The sequence below is a fragment of the Pezoporus flaviventris genome, unplaced genomic scaffold (genome assembly GCF_033815535.1).
Source record: "Pezoporus flaviventris isolate CSIRO_AGI_PZ_B2104156 unplaced genomic scaffold, CSIRO_AGI_Pfla_v1 ptg000002l, whole genome shotgun sequence".
Lineage (NCBI taxonomy): Eukaryota > Metazoa > Chordata > Aves > Psittaciformes > Psittacidae > Pezoporus > Pezoporus flaviventris.
In genome coordinates this window covers 43,799,000-43,817,876 of record NW_026892550.1, presented here as the reverse complement: position 1 = coordinate 43,817,876, position 18,877 = coordinate 43,799,000, and the positions used below count along the sequence as shown (strand labels likewise).

Here is an 18,877-nt window from a genome sequence, read left to right as displayed (position 1 = left end):
TCAGACACCAGAGGTTCTTGCGATGTATAATCATTCCTATGATACACTTCTAGAAAGGAAGCCTTGGTGAATGACAAGCATTCAGTATACTTTGAGATGCAGTTCCTATTAGAGGTGCTAAAACAGAGGAAACGTCTGAAGTGGGAGGCAGTAGTAGGTGTTTTGGTAATATTAGCAGTAAACACTACCATCAGCTTTGATGGAATTAATGGAATTAAATTTTTCTTCTCCCCTATCATGGAATAACCAGGTTTGTGCACAGCTTTGGTGTGTTGAGCATCAGTGGTGGTCATGACTTTCATGCAAATTAGTTAACTGAGTGGTTCTGAATCCTTTTGTTAAGCAGCAGCAGTGACTGTAATCCTTTTGAATGAAGGTGACTTTCCTGTATTGGAATGAAGAATTGTCCAAATATACTTACATGGAGGTGTCCTGTATTTTTTGCTTGGCTCTGTATAAAGAAATTAGATCTGGCTGAAACGGCACTGTATTTTTCAGTAGAGTGAAGTGAAGTAAAATATTTCCCAGAAATTGCTAGATACTGATGGATTTGCACGCACACTTAAAAAATGTGGATTGAAGAACTAGAATCTTAGAAGTGAGATGTACTCTTAGGGTCTTGTCAGCATTGGAAGTTCTTATGCTGCCACACTCCTCAGTGGACCACAGCTATATCTCTTACGAGGCAGCAAATCCTAGAATTCCCACAAGTATCCCCTAAAAGATGAGCAACAGGCAAAGACACTGTGTTAGTTTATAGGAGATATAGTGCCATGGGAAGAAATGAATTTTTTTAAAATAATCAAAACACATTTTTTCTATCCTAAAAAGGATGAATGCAATTCTAAAAACACTTTTTAATAAGTTTTTTCTTAAATGTTTTATTATTTAATACTTCAGATATAAATTTCTTGTTTTCTGTGTTATCTTAAAACAAAGCCTGAACCAAACCCTTGTTCCCTGTGTGTTGCTGTTGCTGGTTTTTTTGTTTGTTGGGGTTTTTTTCTTTAGGAAAAAAAATAAATGTCAGTTACTACCTATTTCACTTCTCACTAATCACATTTTCTGGCAGTAAAATGTTCAGCTGGGTAACTTCTAATCAGTCTGGCACTGTCATCTGTTAAAGCATCCCAGACTATAATGGAGAGTCCCAAACCTGTAGTCTCTAGAGATATCTCTACAGTGTTTCTTCTCGAGTGTAATCCAAATACTCAGTAAAAATTAAAGTTGATGGGCTTTGTTTGGTTTGATTTCTTCTCTTTATAATCAGCTTTTACTTACCCATATCTATAGAGCTGGATTCATACATCAGCTCTAAACCTCTTTAAACTATGAATCTGAATTTTGATCAAGCTGCAAACATAAGGAGACAGAAGTGTAAATTATTCAGTTGTTTGTGTTTTTTTTTTTTAATAATAGGAGCACAAAATTTCAGAATAATAGTCTCATTATTAGTGTCAGCTAATAACCTAATACTGAACAGCCATTACAGACATTTTAATTCAAAACTTAAGATCAGAGAAAGGAAAACGCATAAGTTACCATAGACAGGAAGAAGAGCTACTGAACTTCATGGATCTTAAAGGGAATGAATTCAAACTTCCAAAGAATTCTGTTTTGTAATAGCAGTAAGGGCTTCTGTATCAATTCTTTTTAAAGCTGGATGGGAACAGACTGCACCATCAGCTTAGCCAGAGGCCCTTAACTATCCTTGATCTTTATTTGCCAGAGGCTCCTAATCATCCTTGATCTTTTTTTGACAGATAAATGGCTCATACCTTGGTTCTTAATGCTTTGTTTCAAACTTTGAGAGAAGGGGGGAAAGTACAGCGTGCTCTCTACTTTGCCTAATACACATATAAGAGGCTTTGATCTGGTGAAAATATATAGTGTCAAACAAATCTCTGGAAGGACCTTCATAAAGAGAGCTGACCTGACTATGCATTGTCCTAAATTTCGCTAATAAAAAATACCTCTGTGCCAGCACTGAGCAGTGCTGTCAGCTGGGCTGAGCCCAGCCTCCCTGCAGAGGCAGCACTCTGAACCTGTGCAAAATGGCTCTTCCCTCTTTATTCCTGCATCTGCAGGATGCCTTTGAATTTTGGCTTATTATGTGATTTATGTCAAGCAAGTAGTTAGATACTGGTTGTCTTACCTCTACTTGGGTGCTGGGGCTGAAGATGGGCTCTTGTTCTTTTCTGGACGGGTTCTTTTTAGCCTCAGACAGGAAAGGTGTAGCTGGCATGCATCCTGACACTCGTTTCTTTGTACGTGTGACCTGTTCTTTTGTGCATGTTTGTTGTGCAATAGGAAAATAAGTATTATAGCTCCCTTTTCATGCCTAGGTCTTTTAAAATATGGAAATTCCTTTCAGCTCAGTGTGAGGGATCTGGCAGTGCCTTGCTAAGAAGGCTGGAGCCAGCTGTGAGGCTCCCACAATGAACAATGACTTCTGTGAGTTTAGTGGTACTGTAATTCTTGCAGGTTCCTCGTTAGTCTCCTTTATACCTGTAACACAGCTAAAATATTAGTCACAGAAACAATGCTGTCTAACTTGTGGTTTGTTTTCTGCCAGCTCCTGTTTCTTTGTCATCATGTGTTTTATTTTTTTCTTTATTATGTGTCTTAGTTGATCTTTTTTGCAAAGGCCCAGCTCTATCTAAAAGCTGCTGCTGCTCCTGCTAAGAAAATATAATTTTTCCACTTTAAAACACAGGAAAATAATGGGGGGGGGGGGGGGGGGGGAGGGGAGGGGGATAGAGTAGGGAGCGTAGGGGTGAAGGGGATGAGGGAAATGGCTTACAGCTTCATAACTGCAGGCTTCCCAAATGCCAAAGCTTAACATCTCCTGTTTGGAATCTGAGTCATGGCTGACATTCTTCAGTAGAACATCTATTAGCTCTAGTACAAGGCTGCAGCGTTTCAGCGTTTGCTTTCGTTTGGATACAATTTTCTTCCTTTAGATTAGTACCTAGAAATAAATTCTAAAGACCAGTTTAAAATTGTATTGGGTGGAAAATAGAGTTTTAATAACCACTTTTGACTGCAAGTTAAAACATTGTGCCGTTCTAATGCACAATGATATTGTTGCCTTAGAAGAGATGCCTTACTTAATGGTATTGAAACCTTTTCACTGTGTATGAAATAGCATCTGATTCTGTAAAGTTAGTTTGTTGTAATTTATTTGAATAAGCATTGTTTTAATTGTGGTATAGCAGTACAGAAGGGGTATTATATTTTAGGGATCTGTGTATTTTTAATGTTACCTTAAAGAGTCATAATGTGAGGTTTTGCTGATGTAGTGGTAGAGCATGAAACCTCCTGGGTTTGTTTGTGTGTTTTGCATGGTGGTGAGAGAGGCTACTCTTAATGTGCTGGAGTTAGCCATGGATCAAGAGCGCTAAGATGCATAAGATTCAGACTATTCCAAATCCTCCCTCAGTACTTGATTGGAGCATTTCACTTGCTTCCCTCTACACCCTTGAATAACTGTCCTTTCCATTGTAAGTCCCTGCTCAGAAAAGGAGATGCCAACAGAGAGACAGACTTTTCTTTTTTTTCTCTGAGAAAGAAGCTGTGAAATCTCTTGATCTGAAGACCAGGGATTCCCTTTTTAAATAAGTGTTCTTGTAGATGGTATCTAGCTACTGAAAGGGAAAAAAAAGCCAAGGACCCACATAGTGTGCTCAACATATATGTAGCAGCTGTGTATGTAGGTGGAAGTGGTTGCAGGTCTGCTGTGATTTATGGGAAGAGCTTCATAAAGCTGGGATGCATCTGATAACATTTCCCCACATGTTTAGGAAGAGATTTCAAGAACTGTTGTGTGAACTGAAGTAAACTTTATTAGGTTTTTTGCCTACTGCTGAGACACATTGATCAGATGAGGAAACGCTTTCCAGAGAAGTGTGATGGGATATTCTTGTGTGTGCTCTCAGTATTTCCTGATACAAATCCCAAGGGCAAGGCCTTCTGTTCCTTTGTGGTAAGTTAGAACAGAATTCATCTGTGGCTTTTGGAACAAGTTTATATAAACTGAAACCTGCCATTTACGGCTTCTCCATCTGATATTCTCCACAATACGGTGGAAAATATAAAAGCACTTAAGTGCTCTTTGGGATTTTATGCTACTGTGCCAATTTGTTTTTTGTGGGTGTTCGGTTTTGTATGCTGTATGGTTAAGTTATATGAATTATGTATTAAAATGTCTTTGCTGAGGAGGGGCCTAGCCTCTGGTTTGATTATGTTACCAAACATGTATTTTTTGAAATTCTAAATGTAGTGATATTAAAAAGTATTCTGAAATGAGAGTCCTATGCTTGAGGTAAAGCTTAAATCTCTAGGAAGAAACCTGAGTTTCCAAGACCTAGTTTTCTCCTGTGTTCTGTTCACTTTTTTTTCTGTAAAACTGTGTCAAACCTTTGAAAATCAGGTCTTAAAGATCCATAGATGTGAATAAGTATGAAAAGCCTCTGATTAACAGAGAAAACAGATTTCAGTTAAGTTTAGGTGTACATCTTGAACATCGCTTTACTTGGGCTTTGGTGCTTGGTAGGGCTGTCCTAATACAAAGCCATTGGTAATAAGGATACTAACACAAGCCTTTAAGGTAGGGAAGGAGAGCTTCTGATTGTCCTAGGTATGATTATTTCAGCCTTACAGTGGTGTAAATTAATCCTAAATTGTCAAGGAAGAATTGATGCGAACTTGCCATTGCTGGCTTCTTGATGAGTCCCACCCAGAAAAGGCTTTTAGAAAGAGGAGGTAACTGCAGACTAAGCAGTACAATATTTTGTCCAAGCATCACTAGTCTAAACCTCTTTAATCTGTAGAAGTAAGTTTCAAAGCTCTCAAGAATAATTCTGGGTTTTAAGTAGGTGGGAGTTTTGTTGGCAGATTGTGTTCTCTGAGTGTTTCTAGTTTGTCTTTTTTTTTGGAGGAGGGGAGAAAGGGGAGGGGACCACGTTTGGGTTTGTTTTGGGGGGTTTTCAGAAAGTGCCTTTGAGTTAGGGCTGTTTGTGATTCTTGGCTTCTCATACCCTGGAAGTAGACATAAACTGGCACTGCTTTTGAAGGAGTCCCATACAGCCCCTTGCCTGTACATAACCAAATATCTGTGGGGCTCTGCAAAAGACAAGATCTCAGAGTTGATCTGGATTTAAAAGCTAAGACAAATATCTTCAGATATTTACGTTACTTCAGGGCAGCTTCCGGGTCCTGCTCATGATTCAGAATGCATGTGCCAGAAGAGAGGCAGCTGCGTACAGGGAAGGAATGCAAAAGGCTGTGAGTGGGCCTTTTGCTGATAGTGTTGACTTAGGCTTACATAGGCTTTAAGGTGTCTAAAATGTGCATTGAGCTGGAAATTACCTTCCTGGAAGAAAACAGAGGAATTATAGTTATCTAAAATCAGAAGGGTCTAGAATCAGTGAAGATCAAATCATTCAGACTAAAGGTTTTCTTCATCCAAGAAAGCTGAAAAGGTCATGCAGGAGAGCAAGCTGAGATTTAAAAGCTTGCATTTTATGAATCCAAGATGTTCAGGATGTTACAGTCATATTTAAATCAGTGCCTGGGTTTTTCCGAGTGCTTATCCTAGTAGAAAAGGTATCCTTTTGAGATGGATTTGGTGTCAATATTTTGAGAACAGTGCAGTTGTCTGTGACAGGCCTGCTGCTAAGCATATAATTGGCAATCCATTTCCTCTCCCTCATCATAAGTACCTCTCTTTTTATGGAATGCAGCAATCAACATCCTTAGAAAGCTTACAAAGAAAACCTTTCCAAAACTTCCTGTACAACAAAGCTTATACATTTTCTGCAGAAGGCTTCATGCGCTGAGAATGACAAAAGGATTAATGTATATAGAGTAGTTATTTTTCTATTTTTGTTAAATACTAAGTTTGCTAAAATTATGGTTTTAAATTGTTGCATCATGGTGAATTTGACCTAGATTTGTCAAATTTTGCAAATGTTTCCTGTAAGAGAGGAGATGGTGAGGTGTTTCCATGCTGATACTAGGTACTGTGCTCCAAGTATTCCCTTGCTGATGCCAGGGAAAATATGTCTGTTTGCTTGTGACTCTGCATATAAGTCAGAGGCAGGTATGATGGCAGCACCAGCGTTACTGACCTGTGCAAACTGTGGTGATCAAGCATATGACTGCTTGACAGGTATTTCGGTCAACTCTGACAGAATGATTTTTCTGTCTTTTACGGCTATTTTTCCCCCTTGTACCCTTGCAAAATCTTTCTCTCTACCACTTTCATCCCCTCCAAAATTAGCCTTTATTGTTTCTCTATTGGTCCTGATTTTGCTGATTTTTACACACATTGGGGATGTCATTGCCCTGGTAGTTTCTGCCACCATTAACAGTTCCATTAAAGCTGGTACCCCCATTCTGTTGTTATAACATGTTACTCATTTCTGCCATTTCTCATGTTGTTATCATGCTAGTGTATCCTCAGGTCAGGGTTACCTTTGCATGTATTTTGTGTTCTCTTTGATATGAGGACGCTATGGCAGATTCTTAAGTTCCAAACATATTATAGTATGTTCAGGGTGGACGACTTATTTGCATCCCTCAGTAGTTACAATGCGCAGGCTTTGGAGAAAAACAGAGTGACAATACTGCCCTTTGTGTATGCAGTGGATAAAACACACAGCAAGAAAACAAGTTCAGTTTCTTCATCTACTTTGAGAGAGTTTGTGCTTGTATCTCTTACTGCTGTGGGAAATGCCCTATCCCAATGCAGTAAGGAACTTGGAATCAGTGGAGGCAACACATTATTCTGCTTCACAGAATCATGTGCTCCCTGGGATCCAGCTGGAATCTAGAAGAAGGAAATATGTAGATATCTACTTTATGCATTTTTCCACACTGGCTGTCAAAAGAAAAATCTGTTATATGCACAATCCTAGGTGTCTCTTGCCAACAGTAACTTTCTACCCCTGAAAGATTATCCCTACAAAAGGGGAGATTCCAGGGGGCCAGATACCAGGAGCTGCAAATTACAAAAGTGCAAGGGAGCTGGAATGTGCCCAAGAATCTGGACCCTTTCTAGTATTTGGAAATTCGTGTATTCCTAGCTGCTGAGACTTGAAAATGGAAACAGCAAAGAGATTTGAAACTCATATTATGCATTTCAGAACAGTGCAGAAGTGGTAAAGAAACACACAAAGGTGAATGTGCATTTATGTTCATCTTGAGTGATAGAAGAAAGAGAGTGTCAACAGTGTAAGTCAGTCTATCTGTGTTTAGTTCTACTTATTATGTGTGTTTGAAGATAATCAGTTCCAGCATAGATAGAAGGTGAATGTAGATCTCTTGTTAAGTCCAAAATATTTTATTCATAACTTCAATATAGAAATAGGGAAATGTGAATGTCAATCTCAAAATGCCTATGTCTTAAGAATTACGTATGTAGGAATATGTGTCACAGTTGGGATTACTCACCTTTCCCACTCTGTAACCATACATAATCAGTGTTAAGGGAAGGAGGCTGTTCCAGAGGGTGGTTTAGTGCTATTCAGGCATTTGGGATTATTCCCTAAACTTAACTATCTGTGCACCCTGGAGGATAAATACTTTCCAAAAGATTAATCTCTACCTTTTGGTCTCTTCACTTCCAGGTGTCCTAGTTATGCTGTTTAAACATTTTGTGATCAGCACAGCAAAACTCTGAATGCACACTTGTTTTGTGGGTTAATAATTGCACATCTGCTTGAACCACCCCAAACCAGTTTCAAGAGTTTGGAACTCCAGAAAACAGAGATGAAGCTTAGAATTAATTTTAAAATTAAATTAGCCTTTTTTTTTCCCCTTTATTTAGCATTAACAATAATCGATCGTGTAGCCCGTTTGTGCCAAAGAAATGCTGGCAACATAAATAGGAACAGTAAGCTTTGAGATCTGTTCTCTGCTTTCAAGCAAAGCAATTAAAGACTCCAGCATAGGTACTTTCACACTGGTCACATTAAGAAATGGTGGAACTAGAAGCTATTAATATATGAGAAAATGGCTATTGCTGTGGGTGCTTCCTTGGGAGTTGATAAGCAAGAGAGAATACTGTGACCATTGTTTTTTTACCAGCTTGGTAGTACTGAAACTGTTGGTATCTCTTAATTTCCTCAGTATACTTAAAGGATAATTAATTCCTTGTAAATATATTTTGCCCTGAAATCTTTTGGCATTAATATAAGAATGTTCTACTGATAAACAAAAAAAAGCATATTAATTAATGTTATTCCCATCTGGAGGCATGGCTGCTAGACTTTTTCTAAGGGTACTAATATAAAATATGGTTGTTAATGGAAAATAAGACCAGGACAAAATAGGTTATCCCTGCTAATATGTTGAAAGTTCTGAAGTAATTTGTGTCCAGAATTTCTTGGCAGGAAAACCCAGAGGTAATCTCAGCAATGCATCTCTTTGCAGCTGTGGGATGCAGAGTGTAGTGCCAGGTTTCTTAGCTTTCAAATGTTCTTCTTCAGACATTAATTTCTTGGGAAATGGACACAAACTGCCATTTCCCATAATGTGTTTGCAGATATTTTACATCTCCCTATTTATCTGGATAAGTATTGTGTCTGCTGTTGGTACTTCAAGTATTTCTTGCATCAGTTCTGCTGATCTCAGGGGGAAAATACAGAACCAGTAATGGTAGCTAAGTAAAACAATAGTTTCTATTAGTTTAAAATTATGGAAAGAAAGATCAACAACAACAAACCCTAAACAAACAAACACTCCCCCCCCCCCCCCCCCCCAAACCACCTTCCTATCCCCCAAATAAAAAAAATCCCCCAGACAAATAAAACCACTCCCAAATTCTCCCTAAGACCTAATTAAGCTAATTGATTACTTAAGTGTAAATACTTGGAGTATTAGAAGATCTGGAGTGCTAGATACTCTCCTGTTGCAGGCTTAGACTGTAACTTAGTTGGAATTATGGTAAGATATTAATGGCTAAGGTTTCATTTACTGCAAAAGAAAAGGTTTCTTTTGTAAGTAGGTCTTTGCCACGTGGTTTTACCTTAGGTTCCTTACTTGCGTAGATCCCACTGCAACCCAACACAGACATTTTCTGCTGTAATATTTTGCAACGGAAGTGCTACAGGTGTGAAAGCAATGGCTATGGCTGTTGTGCTGGCTTTCAGACACTGCAGAACTTTAGAGGATTTAAAGTCTCACAAAGTTTTCTCTTTCCTAAACCCATATCCTGTAGATCCAGGCGAATGTGGAAGTGCGTTTAGGAGGCTGCAGCTCCTTGAACTCTTCAAGGGTCGTAACTATTGTCATTAGAGGCAGGAAAAGAATTCTTTACTTTCTGCCTTCCTCCATTTATCCCTCTTTTTAGATCATAAAGATTTGAGTCCAATAACGAAAGTGAGTGACTCATGACTATCTCCCTTTCCTAAGCCTCTTAAGAAGAGAGATGTGTGGAGGGGGAAAACTACGTGATACTGTTACGGAATTTTCTACAGCTGAAACAGTAATTCCTTGAACAGCTACACTGTATTTTCTTGGTAGAATCAACTTACTGAATTCTTTTCCTGATTTCCTCTCCCAGCTGAAGTTCATTGCATACAAGTTAGTTGTCGCTTTTGAGACCTTCAGGGCATCTGCTTCCCTGTCTACTGTATTTAATTTGGTTTTGAGGCATCTGTTGGCTGGTGATGCTAGTCTATCTTGTCACTTGTTCACTTCTACACAGGCACCTTTCTGCTTTCTTCCAGAATGTCTCTTATGCTTGGAAGATACTTTCTATAATTGTCCACAAAGCTACCTCATCATCACATTTCAAATCCTGTCTTAAGTTCTCTGTCAGGATGCCTAAAACCTCAAAAGTAATGTTTACTCATAGAACTGAGTGTACTGCTTATTAAATGCAGCAATCAGTTGTCTTACTGATCTTTGAACTCCCTGGTCATATGCTTCTTGTCCTGTAGACTGCAATTCTTAATCATAGAAGTTGTGTGCAATATCTAGCATGTTTGATTCTTATAAAATGATAAGTGTCAAATAAGAATAAGATTCTTCTTATCTATTAACAGAGTTTTATAGTAGTATGAGGGTATAACAAAACTAAAAATAATCCTAATTTCTACAGTATTCCTGCTCTGTCTTGTATGCCAAATCCATGATTTGGAAGCTTAGATGTATCGTGATTTCCATTGAAAGTGCCAAGCCATATAGCTAGTTAGTTAATAAAGGGACTTGGTTTATGATAGATCTTTTAGTCTAATGCTTTCAAAATAGAACAAAGTAATTCATTATGTCATTTGTGGAGTAACTGGGGTATAAATTGAATAGATGTCACATTCATAGTTACTTTGTGGGCAATGGTATGCATGCTGTCTTTGCATCCCTATTTCTGATTTTCTTGCCATTTCTTTATATTGATGAATTCTGATGTCTTGTTCAGCCCTACTTTTAGAAATTATAATTCAAAATACACCATTGTTAGTTTTCAAAATCAATGTTATAAGGAATATTCACAGCTAAGACTTGTTTCTTTGTATGTAAGACTTTCTATTTTAGGATTAGGTAACTAGAATTGGGTAACTACTATACAGACAGCCAACTAAATACTCAGCAAGTTAGTGAATAACTTGTATTTTTTCAAATTCATTACGTTAATGTGAGGGTTTGATCCTTGCACTTCCCTTCAAGTTTCATCTTTGCAGTGATAATGTGGAGATACTTTAACCTCTTGTGCCCAAGTCTTAAACATGGGGGTAGGGAAGTGCAGAGTAATGTATGGCCAACTTTCTAAAGACTATCTTTTGAATCTCTCTGTATTAGAAACAGCCATGGGAAAATTCCTGAGGATGGGAATTCCAGATAACTGAAATACTGGGACAAGTAATTTTGTCTTTGGCCTGTAGTAAACAGGATATATGATATGATACTGTGCTACAGTACCCTTAGCTATTTAGCCAAAACATCCACCAAAGCAGCCTTCACTGTTTGGATAATATTTCATCAGCTTACAAATGAGTAGAACTGCTAAATATATGGTGAAATGGAAGACCAGCTAAAACAGATTAATTCACTTTCCATCTATTACTAAATACCATAGGAAATTAATCTTGTATGTGTTTGTCTGCCACCATAAAAAATGTTACTAGTCCGTAAAAAATGTCATTATTCCAATAGTTACTTTATATATATATATATATATATATATAAACTGTTTCTTTTTTTACATTTAAACTAAAATAAAAAAAAAAAGAAAGGAAGTCTTTCTACTTGACCTCTTAAACCATGTCACCTGAAATAGAACAACTACAGGTTTTTTGCTAATTGAAGTTTAACAGCTTTAGAAACTGTTAGTTGATACGGCCAAATGAAGTAATTCTTACAATGCTGGAATGTTGTGGTATGGCATATGTTAGATACTGATTGACACTATCATGTGTTTGTGTAGATACCATTCCTTACAGCACAGGAAATTCTTCAGGTGCAGAGACCATTAAATGATAGGGTAGCTGAGTCTCAACAATATTTAGGGAGTATGTAGAAGTATGAAATTTGAATGGCTGTTCACTAGTGATTTTCTGATGTGTGTTCAGTGTCCTCTCCCCTGATGATTAGCTGAATATTTGTGAGGCTCACCAGGGTTGCTCCTGAGTGCAGTCAGGTTTACTGGTGACAGCTAGCCCCTACTTAAAGCACCTTATTATTACAACTAACTTGCCGTGACTTTCAGATCCTAGGCTAAACATGTACGTCTTGCAGTAAGCAGAAAGCATTTAGTATATTTTGAGATGTAATGCCCATAGAAACTCATAAAAGTATAGTCAGATTGGGGTATTATTTTACAGACCAGCAGAGACATTTTTGTGACATGAGCCACTGCTAGGACTGCCACTGCAAAGGCAGCAGAGTGCCATGCTTTGTGTTGTAGTTGCTTCATGAGTACTGGCATATAAGACCTACTAGCGATATGTGCTCAACAACTGCAACCTTCTGGTTGAAACTCTTCATTCTCCTTAGATGTCACTGATAAATTCTGCTCTTTCCTATTACTGAACTCTTTTCTTATTCACACCCTTCAGGGAGCAGAGGAAAGGAACAGATGAGTGTGTGAGAAAGGAAGAAAGGGAGCCCTTCTTTTCCCTACATTTTAACATCTGTAGAAGGTAAACCTTACAGGCTAGGAGAATACCATGAAAAATTATTTTCTGCTCCAGAGAAGGAGATCACTTGTAAGATCTAAATGTTTCTTATTTCTTGTTCTTTTTTTTTTTTTTTAGATTTCAAGGAAGCAATAGTAAAACTGTTAAGCATGCTTCATCCTTAAAAAAGAACATGGGAGGAGGTAGTAAGCAAGGGGTTTTTTTCTGAGCATTTTTTAGATTTGGGTTTGGGCTTTGGTAGTTTGTTGGGTGTGTTTTTTTGTGTATCACTTTCCTCTTGAAATTCAGATGGAATAAGTAATAGGTAAATTTGAGGCTGGCAAGCTTTGGAATACTGAGGAAACGGTTTCCCATATACAGTACTGCTGGCAGAACTGCTTCCTGTAGAATAAAAGAGCTTCAGTGTCTTCCATTGTGTATGTCAAAAACTCTAATGAGCTCTGTACTAGCGGAACTGGCTAATACAATTTGTACAGTTAGATTTCTGCTAGCTGACATAGAAATTATCCTCTTGTAATCTTATTCAGTGCAGGAAGGACAGGATTGTCATCAAGTCATATGGTAATGTTTGGCCATCTCTCTGCATTTCTTCTTGCTCTTCCTCCCAATCCCTGTTGTACCAATATGTGCCAGGAGGCATTGCTGATCCATTGGATTACAGTGATTTTAAAGAAGCATAACTGAATAGATATCTATTAGTATCAGCCAATCCTCATTTGTTCTGTTTTCCTTGCATTTGCCATTGCAGCAGAGACTTTGAATATAATTTTTCTAACTATCAATTCTTTGTTGAAAAAGGTTCTGTGCCTCAGGGTGGGTCTTAGTCATGTTGGTGACTTAAGCTTTTTGCTTCTTTGACCAGAAGACAAGTGAATCTTAAGATGTTTCCAGGAATAGATTTCCTTCAAATGAGAATTTTCAAAATTGCTTTCTAATGATATGGGGTTCATGAGGCAATCTAAACAAATATTCCCACTAAAGAGCAAGCTTTGAATTCTGCTGTATGAAACAGTAGATCTGCAGCACTGCAATGAAAAATATTGTTTAGGCTTCTTAATAGCTTTGAATGCATACGGTCAAGCTTAAGCTCTGTGGCAAATGTTTTGTTGGTATGAATTACGAATTCTTCATAGAATCTTGGAATGGTTTAGGTTGGAAGGGACCTTAAGGCTCATCCAGTTCCAAACCCCATGCCACGGGCAGGGACACCTTCCACTAGACCAAGTTGCTCAAAACTCCATCCAGCCTGGCCTTGAACACTGCCAGGGATAGGGCAGCCACAGCTTCTCTGAGCAACCTGTGCCAGCGCCTCAGCAACCTCACAGTAAAGAATTTGTTCCTAATATCTAATCTAAATCTCCCCTCTGTCATCTTAAAGCCATTCCCCCTTGTCATATGACTACATGCCCTTGCAAGAAGCCCCTCTGCAGATTTCCTGTAAGGCTGCTCTAAGGTCTCCCTGGAGCCTTCTGTCGCTGGAGCCTTCTCTAGGCTGAACAAGCCCAGCTGTCTCAGTCTGACTTCATATGGGAAGTGCTTCAGCCCTCTGATCGTCTTTATGGCCCTCCTTTGAACCCGTTCGTACATGTCCACATCCTTCTTATGTTGAGGTCCCCAAAACTGAATGCAGTACTCTAGGTAGGGTCTCATAAGAGTGGAGCAGAGGGGGTGAATCACCTCCCTTGATGGCTGCCCACACTTATTTTGATGCAGCTCAGGATATGGTTGAGTTTCTGGGCTGCAAGTGCACATTGCTGGGTAATTCTGATATCATTTTCATTGTCATCATGGCTTATAAGCCAGTCTTCATTCAGTGGTAGGTTGACCTAAGCCAGCTGCCCACCCAGATGCTCTCTGTACTCCTCCTTAGCAGTAAAGGGGGAGAAAACAGGAGGGAAAATATTCATTGGTCAAGATAAAGACGGGGAGATCACTTACCAGTTGCTGTCAAAGGCAAAGCAGATTCAACTTGGGCAAGAGTGATTTGATTTATTGCCACTTAAAATAGATGCGGATAGTGAGAAACAAAGACAAAAATTAAAAGAACAGTTCTTCCCCCACTCAATTCCCAGTGCAAGGGATGGGGAATGGGGGATTGCAGTCAGTCCATCACAGTTCCTCTATGCCACTCCTTCTTCCTCATGCTTTTCCTCTGCTCTGCTGTGTCCTTTACAAGCCATAATTCCTGCCAGGAGCCTGCTCCAGTGTGGACTTTCCACATGCTGCAGCTTGCTCCAGGGAAGTATCTAGCTTCTCTGGCATGGTGATTTCCATGGGCTGCAGGGCAATATCTACTCTTAGAACCTGGAGCACCTCCTCCTCCTCCTTCCTCTGACACTGGTGTTCATACTGCTGTTTTATCACACTTCCACCTACTGTTTTATCCCCTTCTCCCCAATTCCTGTGCTTCTCTGGTATTTTTGCCCTTTCTTTTACATGTTTTCACAAGAGGTCCCACCAGCTCGGTTATTGGGCTCAGTTGTGTCCTGCAGTGAGTCTGTTGTAGAGCCATCTAGAACCAGATGTGTCAGGCATGGGGCGGCCCCTGTTTTTTTCTCATAGAGATTACCCCTGCAGCCCCACCCCATTTCCAATTCCTTGCTATGTACACCCAATACACCAACAGTTAGTCTTCATCTTAAATTAAAGGTGAAATCGTGCAGCTGCTAAAATACATCTGTTATTGAGAATCCTTATACTGAGTATGGATATGCAAATCAGATGCTGCAGTTAGGCTCACTATACAAAGAATGTTTTGTCAGTTCTCCTAGAAGTGGGAGTGGGAGCTATACTGGTTTCATTGGCAACCCAGGCCTTTAACAGGGAAGCAGAAGTTAAATGCACGTTTTCTGTCATACAAAAATACCTGCTAGAATAGTCTTTTCTTTTTTCATCTTGTCTTACAGATGGCTAGGATGACTTCATGTAGGAGGTTACTGGTGGTAGTGAAACTGCAGCTAGACATGATGATCTTACTGAATTCAGGGCAGGTTAAGAAGATTCAGCCCTGTCTGAATTCAGTCAGCTTTCATGACTGAACAGGTAAATGTTCTCCAGTGTTATTCTGTCAAAATAGTTCAGAGTATAAAATCTCTTTTTATAAAATGTCCAAGCTAACCCAACTATTTCTGGAACAGCCAGTTTGGGAAGTGACTGAAGGTACAATTGTGCCAACATATCTGAGGAAGCTATAATTTCCATCAAAGGAGGTGGTGGGAAGGAGGTAGAGAAGGTGAGGAGCAGCCTGAGGAAAGCCTGAGGGTGATCAGCATTAAATAACACATCTTGGTAGAAAGCATTAAACATTTAGTTACTAGTCATTTCTGGTGAGAAATAGATGAGAGGCAGATGACATTCTGTGATGGAAGATAGCATTCCAGACTACTGGCTGGATTGACAATAAGTAAAACTATGGGCTGTGGTTTAACATTGATTACAGTATTGATACACACATACAAATTAGTTGTCAGATGTTAGTACACTGTTGGTCAGAAAAATTCTCATTGGAAGACTGTATGCTCTGAGCAGTCAAGAATGGGACCCCAGAAAAATCACTTTACAAATAGGATTCATACTATGAAACTGTGAGCATGTCCAATAGTGAAAACAGAAGGGAAAAGCGAGGTAAGAATAAGGAATACTTAGGCTACAGGTCAGCAATGCTTCATTCAAAAAGTGGTATGCTGTCATCATCTGCTAGGGGGAGATCTCACAGAGCTGCATTTCTCAAGAAAAAGTAATGGGGTATTTTGGTGTAGCTGTTGTCTTAGCACTATTCTGCAACTGTCATCACTGGAAGGTAAGTGAGGTGGAAAACATGGGCAGACCACAGCCACAAAAGACAGTCTGTATTGCTGCTGAGTTGTCCTTGCTCCTCTCCCATGCTGGTGACAAGTTCCATTCATCTATCTCCCACACCAGTTTTTTTCTCATTTTGATTCCCCTTTTCCCTCTCTTCATGTTTCTCCTCAGTACTTCTGCCCCTTTTTCCTAAATAGAACTGTTACTCACCAGTAAGTCAGTGTGGTATAATCTCATAATAGTTTCTTTTACTGTGTGTTTCCTTCTCTTCTCTTGTACTGACATTCATAAAGCTTTTGCAAAGATTCAGTTAAATATTATGGAACAAGCAGTCTGTTTCTCTCAGAGTATTTTCTGAAGGGAAGTGTGAAGGGAAATAAAGTTAACCTGTTGTTGTAGTTTAAACCCTGTCGGCAAGTCAGCCACACAGTCTACTCCACCCCCCCCCCCCCCCCTTTCTTCCCTCCCCCCTGCTCCCGGAGGGATGGGGAGGAGAATGGAAAGAATGTAACTCCCACGGGTTGAGATAAGAACAGTCCAGTAATTAAGGTATAACACAAACCACTACTGCTACCACCAATAATAATAATGATAAGGGAAATAACAAGGGAAGAGAATACGATACCACCTGCCGAAACGAGCCTGATCAAGAAGAGCATGCCCTTCTGGGTAACTCCCAGTTACCTCCCCAGGCATGACGTGCTGTGGTATGGAATACCTGTTTGGCTAGTTTGGGTCAGGTGTCCTGTCCCCGCTTCCTCCTGGCCTCCCTTCCTCCCTGGCAGAGCATGAGACTCACAAAGTCCTAGGTCAAAGTAAACATCAGTGTTATCAGCTCTGTTCCCAGGCTGAAAGTCAAAACACAGCGCTGCACCAGCTACTAAGAAGGAGAAAGATTGACTGCTACTGCTAAACCCAGGACAGTATCCACCATACTGTACACATCATGCTCAGATCCCACATTTTCAATATACCATCGCTCTTACATATATATATATATCCACATACACACACAGACAGAGAGAAAGAGATCATTTCTTAGTGCATGGACCAATCCCTATAATGCTGCTGAGTCCCTTTGGTCCATGATTTCAGGTTCCATCTCTTGTTGTTGTCTTTCGGAGCAGGAGAGGCTGTGTGCAGTGTTGGATCGTTGCCTGCTGATGCTGATCGTTCCTTTACTGCAGAACTCATCTGGTTCTATCAAAGTTCATTCTCTGTTGGGATGATGGTCAGAGGGAAGTCAGGGCTAGTCGCTGGTGACCTGAAGACATGTAGTTGATGGGCTCTAAAAGGATTACACAGCAGGCAACAGCATACAATTAAGTTCATTGGCTGTTTTCCCCTAAAATCAAATCCCCTTGAGGTATACATCGGCCTTTTCCATCTTCCTGCATTACCCACCAAGTATATCCAGGTCCCTGAGCAAAAGCAATCCCACGAGTGGGTGTGCCTTTACCTGAAGCAGGAATTACCCAGACTGTCTTCCCCAGCAAATTCTTCATGTGCACCACAGGAACTTCTTCCCATCTACAGCATGTAGAAGTTCTGACTGGGCTGGGCCAGCTCTGTTGGCAGATCCTCTGGTGTTGACCTTTGGTAAGTGTGTATCCCAGTGCTTGAAAGTTCCCCCACCCATTGCTCTCAGTGTAGTTTTTAACAGCCCATTGTACCGTTCGATTTTTCCCAGAGGCTGGTGCATGGTAGGGGATGTGATATACCCACTCAATGCCATGCTCTTTGGCCCAAATATCTATAAGGTTATTCCAGAAATGAGTCCCGTTGTCTGACTCAATTCTCTCTGGGGTGCCATGTCACCACAAAATCTGTTTCTCAAGGCCCAGGATAGTGTTCTGGACAGTGGCATGGGGCACAGCGTATGTTTCCAGCCACCCGGTGGTTGCTTCCACCATGGTAAGCACATGGCGCTTGCCTTGGCGGGTTGGTGGCAGTGTGATATAATCAATCTGCCAAGCCTCCCCATATTTGTAATTCAGCCATCGTCCTCCATACCAAAGAGGCTTTAACCGCTTGGCTTGTTTAATTGCAGCACATTTTTCACACTCATGAATAACCTGGGCAATAGTGTCCATTGTTAAGTCCCCTCCTCAATCACGGGGCATCTGTATGTTGCATCTCTGCCCTGATGGCCTGAAGTGTCATGGGTGCACCGAGCCAAAAATAATTCACCTTTATGTTGCCAATCTAAGTTGATCTGAGCCACTTCAATCTTAGCTGCTTTGTCCACTTGTTGGTTGTTCTGGTATTCCTCAGGGGCCTGACTCTTGGGTACATGGGCATCTACATGGCATACCTTCACCACCAGGTTCTGCACCCAGGCAGCAATATCTTGCCACAGTGCAGCAGCCCAGATGGGTTTACCTCTGCTTTGCCAGTTGTTCTGCTTCCATTGCTGCAACCACCCCCACAGGGCATTTGCCACCATCCATGAGTCAGTATAGAGATAAAGTACTCTCCACTTTTCTCATTCAGCAATGTCCAGGGCCAGCTGAATGGCTTTCACCTCAGCAAATTGACTCGATTCACCCTCTCCTTCAGCAGTTTCTGCAACTTGTCATTGAGGACTCCATGCAGCTCCCTTCCATCTCCAATGCTTTCCCACAGTATGGCAGGACCCATCAGTAAGCAAGGCATACTGCTTTTCACTTTCTGACAGTTCATTATATGGTGGGGCCTCTTCAGCACGCATCACCTCCTCCTCTGGTGACATTCCAAAATCTTTGCCCTCTGGCCAGTCCATGATGACTTCTAGAATGCCTGGACGACTGAGATTTCCTATTCGAGCTTGTTGTGTAATTAGTGCAGCCCATTTACTCCATGTAGCATCAGTTGCATGATGTGTAGAGGAGACCCTGCCTGTGAACATCCAGCCCAGCATGGGCAACTGGGGTGCCAGGAGGAGCTGTGCTTCAGTG

At 40.3% G+C, this 18,877-nt stretch overlaps 1 long non-coding RNA gene across 2 annotated transcripts in view; it reads left to right on the top strand.

Annotated features, from left to right (window-relative positions):
• The window catches only part of LOC133275412 (uncharacterized), an 89,253-nt gene extending 74,075 nt beyond the window's left edge, over positions 1 to 15,178 (top strand). For both annotated transcript variants that reach the window (XR_009745508.1, XR_009745514.1), the window contains exon 3: positions 15,047 to 15,178. This is a non-coding gene — a long non-coding RNA (uncharacterized LOC133275412). The remainder of the gene's footprint in view (positions 1 to 15,046) is intronic.
• Positions 15,179 to 18,877: the final 3,699 nt, after the last annotated feature.